Raw genomic sequence first — 17,055 nt, 5'->3', positions numbered from 1 at the left:
TCAGCTCTCATATCTAAAATACTGGCACCAAGACTCACTATGGACCAGCAGAGTACTTTTCCTATAGAAAACTCCAGAAGGAAAACCAGTTAAACATGCAATTTCTCAATGCAGCAGGATAAAATTAATACAAAAATATAACTTTACTTCATAAAAAATGGGGAAGATCTTTCTACCCTTCAATATAGTACAGCACTGGGGAGGGAGGAGGGGAGGGAAAGAAAAAAAAAGTTTAAAAAAAAAGGAGAAAAAAAAAAAAGACAAATCCTCCCCTGCATACTCCTGAAAGAAAATTTCTTCAAGAATTGCACAGCTTTCTGCCCCTCTAAAAGCTAGCAAGAGAGTATGAAATGAAATCTCTTCCCACCGTTTCATGCTCCTTCACGTAACACATTTCAAGAGAAACAAACAAGTTGTATAGGACAGTGATTATCCTCTGAACAATCCCTCTTTTCATCAGGATCCAAACTGGGTTTCAAAAGCTGCTTGGGACATGCCTGGTTATTTCTGTTCCACAGCAATACAGTCATGGAAAGTTTTCCATGTACCACAGCAAGGCCACAGGGCAAACAGTTTATCACTGGAGTGTCTGAGCTTGCATGATAAAAAACAAACAGGGAGTAATATATGACAAAACCTTGAAAGCAGAATTTTGGATTCCAGTTACCTGGTCAGAGGCCCTTTTGAATGTGTTGTGTGGGCTAATAAATTTCTTGTTTAGAGAACAAGAATAAGCCTACTTTGTCTGGACTCTAATCTTGGGTTTATAGTGGATTGCTATCAGTGCTTTTTCCCTGGAATTTAGTTTCTCTGCACAGGTTTAAAAGAATAAGTCTTTTTCTATTCCTTGGAGGCAATGGCGTGTTATGTAGCTGCTCCTGTATGTTTTTTGCCCTTATTTGGGGGGAACAGTAACTGGCTTGATTCTTACTTACCCTTTGGTTTCCTTTGCCTTTCTGGCAAGAAGAGCCCACAAAATACCTAGAGAATGCCTCCCTCAATAGCACTGCATTGGCATTGAGGTTCTACTGTGTTTTTTCCCTTTCCTGTTCTCCTGCGCAAAGATTTTAGTGGGGAGCCAGGAGACATATGCCCCGTATCTTCAGGAGCTGGCAGGGGGGAGCTCAGAGTGGTTCACAGACAGAAGGTGATGGGGCTTCTTGTGGTTCAGAGATGTTTGTGGGACTGGCAGGCAGCTGTGTTCAAGAGCAAATGAGCAAGTTCAAGCTCAGTGGTTCTTCCTGTGTGGCATCTCACAGCTGAGGACCTACAAAGCTCACAATTGCCTGCTGGTAAACCTTTGCTGGTAAGACGCCACAGCACCAATGTGGGAACGACAACATCACCTAAGAGCTATGGCTGCTCTTAAGACATAATGACTTAAAAGCATGAAGAATGGTGAGAATCAGGACACGGGATTTCTCAAATTTTTATACAAATCCAGGGGAAATCAGAGCAAGCAAGGATGACTTGTCCCACTTTCTTATCCGCCTTAAGAACACGTGGAGGGAAGAGAACTGACGGCCTCAAGTTTTCATGTATTTCATTAAAGTCTTTCCATGTCTTCCCTTTGTTTTTTTTCTACACCAGTCTCACTGAAGTACTTAGGGAAAGTCCACTTGACCATTCTGTGATCATGTTTTCACAAATGTAAGGGTTCTCCGAAAGAACAGATGTGCCAAACCATCCCGAGGATGCTGAGCTGAATGGAAAGTACGCGCTGATCAAATATTTACTATTGCTGCTGGGGAGGGAGCTGAGAGGTGGCGTTTCCATGACATTTTGTTCCTGTAAAGCCAAGAACTGTTCTATAACCTTTGAATGTCCCTTGAAATTGTTAATCTCACACCAGAAGCAAATTGAGAGATTTAGAAAGGATGAGATTACTTATTCTCAGTCGATGGTATCACAGATAAATAATGCTTATTAGAGAATGCCATTAACAAATTAATCCTCATGATAACTATGAGAAAGAACTGATCATAATGAAAGAATTTACAGCTTAAGAGCAGGGTGACATAGAGACTCTGTGCAAGGTTATCTTGCTCTGTCCTGTTGTAATAGGCACATGGGCTTAGCTGAAAGTTTATTTTTAAAAGTGTACTCATATTCCAAAAATCAGTTAAGAATAGTAGTCTACAAACACTAGGTGTTTCCATATCATCCATTAGCCAGAGCTCCCAGAACTCTATGTAACAACCAGTGAATTAAGAAGTTTTTACCACCTCTATGCTGCTCGGGTCATTTCTCATCACCTGTTTTGAAAGTTGCTATTTGAGACATGGCCTGAGGTACAAGCTGGCTGGACTTGCATAGCTAGCAAGCAAGCAGGAACAAGAAATGTAAAATATATGCCATGTTCAAGGAGGTAACAGTGGAAAGACTCAAAATATGGATGAAATGTTCAGCACAAGAGATTAAAATAGTTCCAGCACCTGATTTTTCTGGCAGAACAGAAGTCCAATTCGTCTCTTTTAAAAATGCACCGATAGCCTTCGGATGCAGCTGCCTTCACTCTCTTTTTTGCTCCTTTGCACCCCTGTTGGGAGGCAGTAGACATACACATACACCTTCTTTACCATGCATCACTTCAGTTCTCTCTAGTTCTTCTCCCTGGGAAAAGTGAAAGACTACTACCTATACTACATTTATTTATATTTTGTCTTATATAGTTTGAGAATGTGCCAATTGGTTTAAAACAATAACAAGAGCTGTCATGGAGAACCACAAACCAAAACAGCAAGAAAACCCAACCCCTCCAAAACCTCTCCCAAAAGAAGAAAAACCCCATGAGACCAGAAAAATAAAAATAAAATAATCTGTTCACCACTGAGCCTAAGATGTTGCACCTGCAGCCTGTGGGAACTACAGGTTTGTTTAAAGTATGCTTAGTTTTGCGACAGATGCAGGTTTCACTTATGACAGAATGATAGAATTGCCTCGGTTGGAAGGGACTTTTCAGATCATCTAGTCCAACCTCAATAGTCATTGAGGGAATAATATTAACTGTTACTTCTAAAAGAATAAAAACCTCACAAGCCTCATGCTTGGTGCTGACAGATGTAGCTTTGTTACCTAACCAAAAGCATACATGAACATTACCCGAAAAGCTAGAGAGATCAATATGGGTATACAGGATTCCTTTCCCCTTATCTATGAGCTGAACTAGAACAAAAATAAAAAGCAAACCTATAGCTTATTTTATTCTCAACGTGCATTTAATTATCACAAGCATCACATAATCGTTACAACGCAGAAAAGAAAGTCAGGATGGGGTGACTTTATACAACTGTTCCTACTCTACACCCCTGTGGCTCTGTGCCTCTGGAGAGATGCGTAATATATCACAGTGGGCAAAGTACTTTTAAAATTGCTGGTAATGAAAAGCGAGTCCTACGCTGTGACTTCCCTGAATCTAAGTCCCCCATAAAATGGGGAATTACATAAAATTGCTTTTATTCTGCAGAATGGGAGAAAGCAACACAACAAATACAAGAGTAAAATTTTAGACCACAACTTAATTGCAGAGGCTGCCTACTTCTCTCAGCAGCCTGGCCCGCCTCCGGCTAGCAAACATCACAGGTTTTTAGAAGAGTTTGGAGGAGTCAATGCACCCCTCACTAGAGCATCATCAAATTCCAGTTAAAGTTAAAAAAAAAGAAAAAAAAATACATTGAAGTATTTTTCTTGAACATTTTCCAAACAAGTTTATATATTCATCCAAGCTCATGCATATAATAGTTAGTTGTTTTCACTAACATCTGATATAAATGTTACCATAAACTTCTGGAGACTACTTTAAAACGCAGGCTAGAAAATCCCTTCTTTCTGTCATTTTGTTGTTGTTGTGTTTAAAGACTCTCCCCTCTGGGAATTCACTGTGGTCAGAAGTCTTCATCACAAACTCACTGTACTACATTTGCTGTGAAAACAAGAAGTCAGAGCCTACTCCATTTCCTTTTCAAGAACCATGGTTTATGGTGTTTTAATTAATTTCCTCTTAGCTTAACAATGTAAGAAGTAATTTGAACCCGCTTTCAGTGCTTTATTACTACAACTTCAGAGCCGCTGGTCATTGGTAGAGGAGCCTGCTTGCTCAGTACATATCCCTAGGTGGGTTCATTTCTGGATGTACCATGCAGCAGCCTCTTTTTCTTCCGTTAAGATGGTCCCGTAACATACAGATATGTAAAATTTAACAAAAAGACCAGAGACTGCACTAGCCTCATCATAAGATCCTGGGAGTTCCAAGTAAAACAAAGGCAACTCGAGCTGTACCGTGAAATAAAAGCCGATTGTTTCAAAACCAATGCTGAGACAGCTTTGATGTTTTCCAGGGATGATTTATAGCCAAACTTACAGTGGTAACAAGGATGTAAGAATGCCCAGCATAGGCAAATCTCATGAACAGAGGAGAGAGAGAATCCAGTGTTTCAGATAAGAGTGAGAAACACAAAAAACCCCAATTAATCCAACTGTACAATCTGGTAGCAGAATTACCAAAGGGCTAGAGGAAGCCTATCACTTTCTTAGTCTCCTAAGAATCAGAAGTATTTGGCAGACACTTGGGACAGGAAACAAATAAGTTTTATTTGAGGCCTCAAACATTATTTATAAAAATGTCAACTCATAGTAATCTTCCTTGGAAACCTTATACTATCACAGCTGTAAAATGTATATTTTAGGACACGACTTTAGAGTATCAGAGTTACCTGAGCTATCTACATCTCTGCCTCTCGTGTATATGTGTGTGTGTGTGTGTATGCAGTTATACATGTATCTATAAAGCAATTTGTTTGCTTTTAAAATATATTTCTTGTAAGTCCTCCTGATTGCACTAAATTGTTTGGTTTAAACATTGATCTCTAGGGCACTGATAAACAGTCTTTTTGTGGGTTTGGGAAAGCTGCAAGTATTTGCACTTTAAAAATCCCATGTTGCAAAAAAGCAATGTTTCAGCAATCAAGAACATGGCCCGTTCTCTGAGCGTGATTCACTGTAGCTAAGCCCCCGAAGAAGCAGAGCTAGTGGATGATCGCCAGTAGTGGAGGATTCTAGAAAGGTTAAAAAACAAGCCCTGAAAACATAAATAGGTGCTGTTTAAAACAAGTTGTGCACAAGTACCATCCACAGACCAGCAGCCAGCGCTACGCCATAGTCAAGACATAGAAAATAAGTTCCCTGCTGGCAAACAGGAGCGGTCCTGTTAGATGTTCTCAGCCAGAGCAACAAAAACCAAAGCGGGGCCTGATATAAAAAGCGGTCTGTCCTTGGTTAAGTTTAATCTCTTCGGGGGACCACATCCTGAGAGCGCTCTGCCCTGTTTGCTCCCACTAGCTTCGGAGGGGACGGCAGACCCCCCTGCCTGCGAGGGGGCGTGCAACCAGCTGCAGGACGAGGCCTCCCCGTTAACATTTGCCACCGTTGTCAGTCACTGACGAGGGAGGGATTTTTGTCAGCAGTTTTGCAGACCATATGAGGGCTGGCTAGTCAAACGCCTCAGCATTTGAATGACTCCCATTACCCCCTTCTGGCCCAGACTCAGCGCAGCTCAGTGCAACCCCAGCAATAGCATTTGATATACAGCAGTGCAAGAACACAGCACCTGAAGCTGCTTACCGTAAGCCATAGACCAAGAAACACACTACAGAAGACATTTAGTAGCCTTATAAGGAACATCCCTGGCACCGATCTGCTGTTCTCATTTAAGTCTCCCTCACCTCACGCTGCTGCAGCACAGCTTCTGCCCGTACAGACTCCCACAGACTTTTGGGTTGCACAACCCAGTGTGCAGGAGTAGGTGAACCCAGTAACTCAATGACCAATTCCACAATCTGCAACAAAACAAAACAACAAAATAGAACAAGCCCCCACATCTGTGCTCGGTTCTCAGCCCTGGTGCTTTTTCGCCAGACACCACTAAAGCCAGAGGGCTCATGACAAGGGCTACCTCCTCTGCAGCCCTCAAGTGGAGTAACTCCATTGCTCCCCAATCTTCACCAGGGCATCCCCCAGAAGTACCTGTGGTATGAGCACTCCTGCACATCCAGGGCCCCCCATTGAAGCAGAACAGCTCCAAATTGAGATCAGCTTGGGCCGAAGCTGCCTTTGTGCAACTCCTCCTGTTCCAACCTGCCCAGACAAACAGGTCCTGAAGAGCTCGTTCCTCTGCTCGGTTTTTATACAAGAGATGAGCTAGTTCTGCAAAACAAACTCAACCAGGATGAATTCTAGCAGCACAACATCTGTAGGAAAGCGTGGGTTATAGATGTGATTGGTACATCCAAGGAAATACTGCTATTTTTCATTCCTAAAGGTCTGGACAAGGAGAGGACTACCATGGCAAAGGCAGCAGAAGTTCCTGTCATGTTTGTAGGGATTCTTACACCTGGCTTTTCTAAAAGGGGAAAAGTCCCTGTGTGCTGTGGTGTCTCGTGTTCAGTTCCTTCTGGAAATTGCCAACCCGACAATGACAGCACGTCTATAAGGGGGAACCCAGGAGTGTTGCTCAGTAGAGGAGAATAACAATAATTATATCTGCTGGAAATAGCAGCTATTCAGGCTATTTCTGTTGGCACTGACACTGTGTAACACCCAGGGAAAATGAAGTTGTCCTCCTCAGGAGCACTTCACAATTAAATGAACCCCTGTGCTATTCTCAGGGGGAATATTGCTGAGAACGACACAAGTGAATGAATCTGGTCCGCAAACTAAAGAATATAAAAGAATGTTTCTGTCTGTATCAGAGGAAAGGCATACTTGCAACTCTACTGACATTTTTAAACAAGCAGCCAAGGGGTCTTTATCTCCCATATGAGAGGCAGACAAGGAAGAACTTGTTTATTTAAACTACAAAATTTTATAGACGGTCTGAAGTTGGGGGAAGCATTTTAACCAGCTGAGGCTTGAGCTGCTTTAGAGCTGGGAAAATACTTTATCTTCCATGTTTGATCTGGGTGGCTGTATAAAAGGACAGGAAGGTCTGATTTTGCAATGCGTCCAGGCATTCTTGTTTGTGAGTGTCCCAGCACCACAAAACCATTTTAATCCCCCAAGTTATCCTTCCCATTGACCAGTTTCCGTAGTCATCTATTTATAAACCTAGTTGTCCATTTTCTCTCCAAAGTCAGATTTTGTCAGACTATAGTAAAACTATTCTACATGTTTGTGTGCCCCTCTCTGCTTCCAGACTATCTCACCTGGCCGTATGCATGGCTTGTCCTGTTCTAGCTCTGGCAAAGTCACAGGGTGCATGTGAGCTAACCTATGTCTTATCTTAAGAAGCGTCTGCTCCGATGACCTGAGGTCCTTCGTATGTTTGCATTGTCTTAATGAACTATTGCCAGCAATATCTCTGAGATAATTTTTATTATTTATACCCTCCGTTGTATTTGCATGCTTTTCTTTCCAGCCTCCTTGTCTTCTCAAACTTGACAGCCTTGCACACAGTTCCAGAGCGTAACATCATTAATAAAGCATATCATCAAATAAAAGGAAACCTCACTTATATTATCCATTTCCAGCAGAAAACAAAGTAGCACATGGCTTTCTTTTACACTAACTAGAGTCAATGCCTAGTAATGCTAGATATTTTCAGCAGCTCTAGAGAAATGTACCATGTCTTTCTTTGCGTTTATCAGTAAACATTAAAAAACAAATGCAGCTCACCTGTACAAAGGTGAAGTGATTTTTTTTAATCTCCATTCATGTTTTCATCTTTGGCTCCTCTTATTCTCTGTGTCCTGCGATCCAAAACAAACATGGAGGGCTTCTCTGCCTCTGCCGAGATTTGACATACAAATGATTAAGGCATGTATTTAAAATAATTCAGATGTCTCTATCAAGACCTTAAATTTTATCTACTGGAAACAAATGTGACTATGAGCTAGCAGTCTTCTCTCCTGTGTGTTAGCTGTGGCAGAGATTTGATAAACCACATGCCACTTGGGACGATACAGCTTTAGCAGGTGAAAAGAAAAGCTGAAAGGGGAAAGCTCCTCACGACCTTTTATTGCAGATTCCTTTGTGCATTCAGATTCCCTTCAAAAAGGGCAAAGTCACGGCAGTGCAGCAGGGAGAGGAGGCTCTTGGCAAAGCCTTCACTGTCCCACCTTCAGGGCCCGTCCCTTTCAAAATAGATAATCCTGAGGTTACATAGAGAGCTTTCACCTGCACCACATTTGGAGATAGGGAGGTGTTAAACTACTGGGAAGGGCCTCCTTCTGAAGGAAACAGATGATAGCTGAGCATGGATTTGGTGAAACTTAAAGACGACTTCCATTTCCTGGAGCTACCGGGAAAGTTTGGGCCATAAGATGATGCTCTGAATTCATATAAAAGAATACAAAACCACCAAAAATATTTAGGAAGCTGGTATACCTACTGATACCCTTTTCTGGGTCCATTATTCTTTTCGTTGTCTTTACTTCTGAGAGCACCTCCAGTCCCTGCCCCCTGATACGAAACCTGTGTGTGGCGGGGGTGTTTAAACTCTCCCCATGAGTGACGCTTACGGCCCTTAGACTAGCCACTTCCTCTACCCAGCCCACACAACTGACAAAACAGATTGCGACTTACCCTAAAACCTTCCCCAAAATCCCACGCCCACTCATCCAGGAAAAACCTGACACCCACAGGTTTTTAAATTAGTGCTCTTCCTCTGTCCACACCATGAAGGTGGAACTTATGATTCAATCTGTATTTGAGTGGGAGTTTATTCATTAAGCATCTTCACAACAACTTTTAAGAAAATGTAGTATTTAGCAGAGACACCAGATTGATTTACCTTGGACACAGAATCAGAGGCACCACAGGCCTCTCTGCTATTGTAGAGTATCCTCAGGAGGTAAAAGTATGGAGCACTGAAACATGTTACTGGAAGTTTTGTAGGCTTGCTAGTACAGAAAGTAACACACAAACTTTTTCCCATCTTATCACCATGTCTTTAAGGTTTTGTAAGAATGGTCTGCTTCCTATTGTGTGTTAAATGCCGTTAAAAAATTGGTAATATTTTTCCCAGCTTGTTTTTTTTGTGTGTCTGGTTTTGTTTTGAAAATTCAGCTAGGTTCTTTTTCTAACTCAATATAGCAAAATGCACAAAATCCTTTGGTAACAGTTACCTGTGCCCCAGTATACAAAAGAAATGGTCCACAGGGACTGAAGAAGAGGCTTTGTCCTTGCTTCTCCATCCTCTTACTTCCACCATACCCACACATTTACAAAAAGCATAGTTTTGACATTTTTAATTATTGTTTACTGTCCTGTGGTTGGATGGTGCCATTTCCAAAGCTGTGAGCTGACCTAGTGTATTACCAACATTCCTAATACTACTGCTGCATTGGGAAAAAATATTCCCCATAAACCACCTACATGCACAAAAATTCCCTTTGGAGAAGAGGCAAAGCACCGGTTGTGAAAGGATAAAGGTCAAATCCATAGCACATAATTGCATGGCAAAATTATTTCGAGGTTTTGTGGTGTAAAAGTGACACGACTTTTTTATCGTACAATGGTGCACTGATGCTGTCATGGTTTTAGATATTATTCCACTTCTTGACTCGGCACTGACAAATGACCCAAAAAGCAACGTCTAAAGAAATAAACAAGTTCAGTGACAACTTAGTCAGTAGTGGATGAAAACTGTTTGAGCAATCTGAGACACACAGTGTCCCAACCACAAGACTGCCACCAAATGTCATTTCTTGTCAACCTGTGACTCACTTAAGAGGCAGCTATGAAAATCACGAAGGTCTCTTATTCCTCTTCTTCCCCATGAAGCTTGGATCCATTTACTGGGTACTTGGCATGACAGAGGAGCTAATGTTGAGTGGTTTATAGCATCAGCCTACTTAGGAAATATAAACCAATGCTAACTTCCTCTGTTCAAAGTGTTTATGATAAAAGTTTTAACTTGAGCCTCATTAAAGCCAGAGTTGCTCCATGAGTGAAAAGACTGAAGACATCAGCCATTTCAAGCTTGCTGTACGTGGGACTTGCAATGTTAGTGTCCAGTTTCCAAAATGTGCTGTGTTTCACGCCTTGTTCTTCTGCAAAGCAAAGAGGAAGAGGTTTGTTTTTCTTTTTTTCTGAAATGAAGCTGTCGGTATTTCAACAGAGAAGACCCCCCACCCCCTTGCAGAAATGTGGGGACATACACAATACCAGGAAAAAAAACTCAGGCAATTGAATCCTCAGGGATGGACCTACTGCTAGATGCTAACCCATCTCGTCCTGAGGGACACTGCTCTTACCAAAAGCTTGTACATGAAGAAGTAACTTGCGTCACTGTAAGAGAACTTGTTCTGGGAGGCAATGAAATCAGATAAAACTTTCTGCAAACAAGAACAGCTGCAAACGCTGTCTATGATGAGACAAAAAGGAAACTCACTGGACTGGGGGCTTTACATGCTCTTTTTCAAGTCCTGCAAATTGCACTAAAACATGCATAAGAAGGGCAGGTAAACACCAAGTGGAAGAAACGTTCTTTGTCTCTGGCCCAGTCAAGACTTGAGGCCAAAGTCAACACAAGGAGCTAAGTTTAGTCATAAAACCCCTCAGTCTGTCTCAATGGCTTGGGTTCTTTTTTCCTCCTTCCTTAGTACTGTCGTTATTTTGTGCAACAAAGAAAGATTTCATGCAGCTTGCTTAAATATTAACTACTTAGCATTTGAGGAGAAAACACCAACCACAAGCTTCGCATAAATATTCTACTGTTACATGCCAATGAATGACACATACCGCTCTTCTGAAAAGACATCATGGTTACCCCTTCTCAGTAGTATGCAGAAAGTCGCAGCTGCTTGGCTGGTAGGAAGAATTGATTTACACTCCTATTAAAGGGGTGGAATCAGAAGATTACGGTAACGTGATATGCTAAAATATAATATAATGGACAAAATGAATGAAAAAGAAAACACAATACCTGGACCAAGCGCATTAAAGTCTCTGTGGGAAAAAAATGGTTGCAGACTGTGTGCAGTGTACATTGAAAACTATGAAGCCTTCACAGAAAGGAGATGGATCTCATCTAAACCTCCTTGGGAAAGAAAAACTAATACATTTTAAGTCTTTACTGAAAGTCAGGAGGAGACTTTTGAAACAACGAGAAACATTTGTGCTACACTATTACCTTTACCATTTTCAAACTGCAGTAAGGACATCTGCTTTGGGGAGCTTGTCCATTGCAGTGCTTGCCAAACATGCACATGCATAATTGAAATGGCCTCTTTTTTTTATTTATATTACCTCGTTTGGAATTGTTTGAGTGGTCATTTAAGGCAACAATTTTTCTCTCCTTCCAAATCCAGCTCCAGTGATGCTGACTGCGAAGGCTGCAATGGACATGGAGAATTCGCTCTGCCCAGGACCAGGGCAGCTGCCGCCCACCCCCCTCAGCGTTTGCTCTCTGACTCCAGGTATGGAGGCAGGACTAGAGCACGTGCAGCATTTGTGTTACCAACATCTAATGCGGACAACCGGTATGGAAATTGAAACAACCCACCCAGAGTTCCCATAATTTACACAAGAATGAGCGGGCGAGTGGGACCACAGGGAGCCAAGGGTATAGGTAGCACAAGACAATTTTGTCACTCTTTCTTTGGGCTGCATCTTTTGTGGAGCACAAAGCTGCCTGAACCTGAAGCAAAACAGCTTAAAGACTACCACATTATGGTGGCTAATCATAGCTATAAAAATGCAATTAATGAATGTTATTTAACTGCTGCATTCATGATGAATGTATTATATAACCACATTATTGCATGCTTGGGTTTTCACTTACGTCCTTGTTGTTTCAATACAGTGACTCAGTGGAGAATAATTCTTAGCTTATTTTCCAAATTCTTTGTGGTCTCTCTCATTGATGCATTCAGTGTAAGGCAGAGAAAAGGCATCAGTGAAACAACTCAGGCCCTGCCACTGTACGTAGACATGAAAGCCAAATCTTTGGTCGTTTTTGCATCCAGCATCACTCACTGATGGGAACCATTGTGCTGACTGGCCCTGGTCTCATACATTGGAGCTGTGCTACCAGATCCGTGAGCTATCAGGACTGAAGTGACCTAAATTTTTCTCTCCTAGCCTTTGTACAGATGCTGGCAGTAGCATTTCCAAAAGCAAGAACAATATGAGTGCAGGATATGATGCACCCTTCCTCGCACAGGATTTGACTCAGACTCCCTTACCCCACTAATCCCCTCAACAAGTATTACTCCTCCTGAGTCAAGTCCCTAAAATTTAATCCCCTTCCTGGACAGTGATGCTCATCAGCTAGTGTTGCTCCTCCCTCCATTCCCACCAGCTTTATGGCGAATGTTCGTAGGGCTGGGTGGGGAGGATGAGGGGCAGGGTGGATGCAGCTCAGCACGGACACGGGCTTTACCATCTACCGAAGATAGTTGCTTGGATGCCCCAGATGTTGAGAATAGCAGATGTCAAGCAATCACGGGTCTCTGATTTTTATTTAAAGATTTAATCATGCCCTTTGAGATTTTTTTATTACAAGATTTCCCCAGCGGTGAGCTTCTTGAATCAGGTCATTGCACCATATAATCCCATGTCTTCAGAGATATCAGCTGGATCACTGAGGTTCCTCCACAAACATGTATTTTTTAGAAGAAGTTGTGTGTGTTCGTGAGTCGACTATGAAGCTGTACAGTCTTGGGATTCACTGTTGGCCAGGGGAAACAGACCTCAGCTTCCCAGGTGTGTTGAGAAGAACTGCCTGTTCTTTTTGATGTGATTTTAACTAATTTAACAAACACAGAGATTAAAGACAGAATGGCCACCACTCCCCTCCATCAGATTTCTTTAGCCTTTTCACAGTGCTAGACAGGTTCCCCAGTAAATTTAACACTCTTATCACACGCACTCCCAATCCTTCAGGTTTTAAAGTCACTTAGAGACTCCGCCTCAGTTTTGGGGACTGAGAAAGAATTTCTCGCAACAATGTTGTTTGTGGCTTTTAAAACCTGCTTGGTTTTAGGTCATTTATTTGGAGCATATTTCCAATACGTTGTTTCTCCCGACTGTGATGACTAGACTAAATATTAGCTGCATACTAAGTAACAGGAGCTACAAGCGGAGTCCAGGAAAAAGCAGCAGCAGTAGCGGCTGGTGTTGAGCAGACATCCAGCTGCACTCCTTGGAGACCTCTGTGGCCTTCAGCTTTGGGGCAGCAACCACGAGTGACCTAAACTGACTCCCTGATTGTGGACAAACCCCACAGCAATATTGTCTGTGCTTCTCTCAGGCCAAGACAACACGAAGACAGTGAGAGATCATTTTAAATAGCCTTCATTAATTATTTGGATTCGGATTGTTTGGGAAAAAAAAGTTAGAAAATGCCAAATGTTGAAACCTGAAACTTCAGGAGAGTATCTTGGAATCACAGAAGTTAAAATCTATAAGTACCTCAAGTTATCACCTACAGCTTGTTTGATCCAGATAAGAATAACTGGACCTAGATGTTCCCTGGTATATATCTTATCTGTTTTAAAAAAACCTTAGATATCAGAGTCTCCAAAATGTGCTATATAGCTTATCCCTGATCTTAGAAAGTTCTTTCCGTTTCTGCAGATGAGGGCTGACCTCTTCACTTTTATGGCCTGCCTGTACAGAACATGGAGAGCAATTGATCGCTATCACCTTTGCAACATCTTTTTTATATGTTTGAAATATGTTATCAGACAACCTGATGTCTTTCATCCAGACTAAATACATTTCTTCAAACTTCCTTCACCTTCCACATTGCTCTTGTCATCCTTCTCGATCACTGCAATTTGTGATATCTGTCATGAAGTGCAGTGCCTTTGTCAAAAGACTTTTGAAGGCCTATGCCACTGGGGATGTACTTTTGTGTTGTCTTCTTTTTGTATAAATTTGAGACTTTGACATTTTGGGAGGCCCTGTTTATAGACCAGGAAAACTCTTTCCCCTCTAACTGCAGATTTGTGCTTCTTAATAACAATATAGTTACTTGGATTACTTCAGGTTTAAATTACTTTTCTTCCTAACAAGATAGATAGCTATTTGCGCTGATAGCCTCATATAATATTTCTATCCAGCAACACGTTAATTCATTGAACTTCCATTCCGTTTACTCAGAATGGAATGTGCTCCATTTGACAACAAAAGTCACTGGAGATATATCACAGATTAAAGTTTCCATCATATAAGGTATCTAAGTTGTACATCAGTGGACTGGGTGGTTAAGTGATGTTTATTTGTGGTTGTGTTATTGAACTGCTGTCCACAGCAGGGACGATTCCTTGCTTTTGCATTACCTCTATGTGACAAGCAGTAAAATGGGATTAATAATACAGGCATGTTTACAAAGATTAACTAATGATTTGAGCATTTTTTCATTCCTGTCCTTAGACAGCATTTGGGCATCTATCAGTTGAAAATGTTGTGCAAGTGTTTGGCAACACTGTGTTAAGCGTCCTCTCATGCAGTAAGAGCTATTGGCATTCTCCATTGTAGACTTTGTTTGTTTAACGTAGTGATCAAAAGGCACATTGCATTGCCACCAAAACCTGAGTCACCCTCCCCAAGGAACAATCATGCTTTCTTTCCATTTGGGTGGAGATAGTATATTTCTTACTGAGGGAGTGGTGATCTCAGTCCGAAATTTCTTTATAATATTTAGTAAGCTGAAGTGGGCTATTTTATATTGAGGAGACGGAGAACAGGAGGCTTAATGCATACATGCCGGTAAGCTTTTGTCATTGCACTACTAGGATCACAGCAGCAGTTTAGTGTCTTTTTTCTTCCTAGTGCAGAGCTACAGGGGGAGAGGGAAGGAGCCTCTGTATAGGCGGTGCCGTGAACTTTGAAAAAACATCTGGCAGATTCTGGCTGTAGCAAAGGAATAGAAACATCCCTCCGTCTTTTCCAGACATGCTGCCTGTGCACTGCCTCACTTTCTAACGGGGAACATTCTTCTGTGGAACCACCGGGTTTGACTTCTTCACAGTCAGGAAGATGCAGCAACATCAGCATACAGCAAGAGTCACCCTGACAGTGGCCATTTGCCTACTGTGGGCAGCAGCACATCGTAGCAGAGGGAAACGGTGGGAAGTAGAGGGTGATGAAGCTGCCTGTCATGTGCTCGGGGACGGGATTTGAGCACGAGGAGGACTGGTTTATCCTGCCCTAGACAGGGTCAAGCAGAAGACTTTTGAGCTGGATGCCACTTCCTTATGCCCCAAGACGAGAAGCAGGAGGGAAGAAGGAAGGGGAAGAAGGGCAGGGTTCAGAGGCAGGGTTGTGGCAAAACCCACCCCTAGCGACATCCCTGTTTCTCTCCTGTTAGCTACTATAAAACCCTCCCAAGAGTCTGGTCAGGGGGAGGAGGGAAGAGAAGAGCAACCAAAGGGAGGTGCAAGGGACATAGGGTGGCATATTAGAAATTTGCTGGAATTGGTCAGTTGGGCTGGAACGTGACAGGGCTCTGGAGAGTTACTCATAATACAAAGTTTCGAAATATGTACAACTCACGCTCAAAAAATGGCTTGTGTCTGAGGGTGGGGAATGTTTTCCCCAGCCCCTGCTTGCAAGACAAATAGGAAAATGGGGGGAAAAAATTACTGCCACTACAGTAAACTGTTTGTTTAACTAAAGATAATTGCACTGAAGTTTGCTTAGGTAACTTTTATTCTTGCTGCCTGATTCCTAGAGACAATCTAGGGCTGGTACCTGATAGCACAGCTGGGTCCCAGCGGGGCACAGAAGTGGAAAAGGAGTGTACCTGGAAGCCTGAGTCTGGGCTCAGTAAGGCCTTTGGGGATTTTAAGTAGGTTTTCTTATGAATCAGGAAAAGTGATACTGAGTGCCTAGGTTTTTTTAAAAGACTGTCTGCAATCAGAAAGATTATTAATTTATTTTAGCTGCACAGAGGCACTAGCTGGTAGGTGACTGTTGCCTTCAGCATATTATTTTTCTCATGTGAATTTTTGCTCTTGTTTCCCAAATGTATAAGAGTATGAATCTCCTTATAATGCAGCTACACTTCTGTACTCTCTACATCAAAAAACCCATTACTTAGATCAACATCAGCAAATTCTTCTGACGTGCAGTATCAAATTTCTTTTAAAAATTATTGTATGAATGGTCCAAATTTCTGCCTATGCTCAACTAAAACTGGGTACCGGTGCCAGTGCTTTACCATCACTAACCTGGAGCGATCTTCTCAAAGGCCTTTCTGAGTAGACACCTCTTGAGTGCTGCAATCCATCCAACTGTGACAATGCTTGCATGATCGTGGTGTGACTGACAACGACCAGGTACCTGGGTTTCTCATAGTTGCAGGAGACAAGTGACAGAACCACGATTGAGCCTGATGGGAGGAAAGCTTCTTCCCAGCCTGTCTGACTTTAAAAAGATCTTTGCTTGCCTCAGCCATGTATCAAGTCACTCTGACCTGCTACAGTTAGATTTCCATAAATACAATCTACAAAAGGAAATACTTGCTCTAGCTAATGCTGTGGGGAAATTACAGGTCAATTCATTTATCATACTCATCAGTATAATATAATGCTGGGTGCACAAACTAGTCCTTTGATTATGCAGAGCATTGTTCTAAATCACTTAGCACTCAGGATGTGTTCTTGCAGATGGCAAGAGCCAGCAAGTTTAGGCTAAATCAGGGAGTCATAATTTACTGTCTCTGACAGTTACACTGACAACAAGGTGGGGGCCTCAGCCGCGGTACAACAGGCTGCGGTGCTCTCATCAGTGTAAAATTAACCTCCGGATAATGGCCAGGTTAGATGTATGCCAGGAGCCAGTGAAGACTCATCTCATCTGAAGTGGGGATGCAAACTGATGGGTGGCTTTGCCCCCTTTGCCTCTGGCTCTCCCCCTTCCATTTCCTTCTGTCTTCAGCTGAAACCGCTGATAAGATGTGTGGTACCTGCCTTGCGTTTTCTGTAGCTGCCACTCTGGGGAGGTGGGGACAAGAAGCAATCAGAAATTAGCAATACCTACAAGGAGTTTGCTTACATAGTAGAATGATAATACCGCTCTTTGCTTTGAAGCTCTTTGGATCTTGCATGT

The sequence above is a fragment of the Rissa tridactyla genome, chromosome 3 (genome assembly GCF_028500815.1).
Source record: "Rissa tridactyla isolate bRisTri1 chromosome 3, bRisTri1.patW.cur.20221130, whole genome shotgun sequence".
Taxonomy (NCBI): Eukaryota; Metazoa; Chordata; class Aves; order Charadriiformes; family Laridae; genus Rissa; species Rissa tridactyla.
This window is presented reverse-complemented; position numbering follows the sequence as displayed.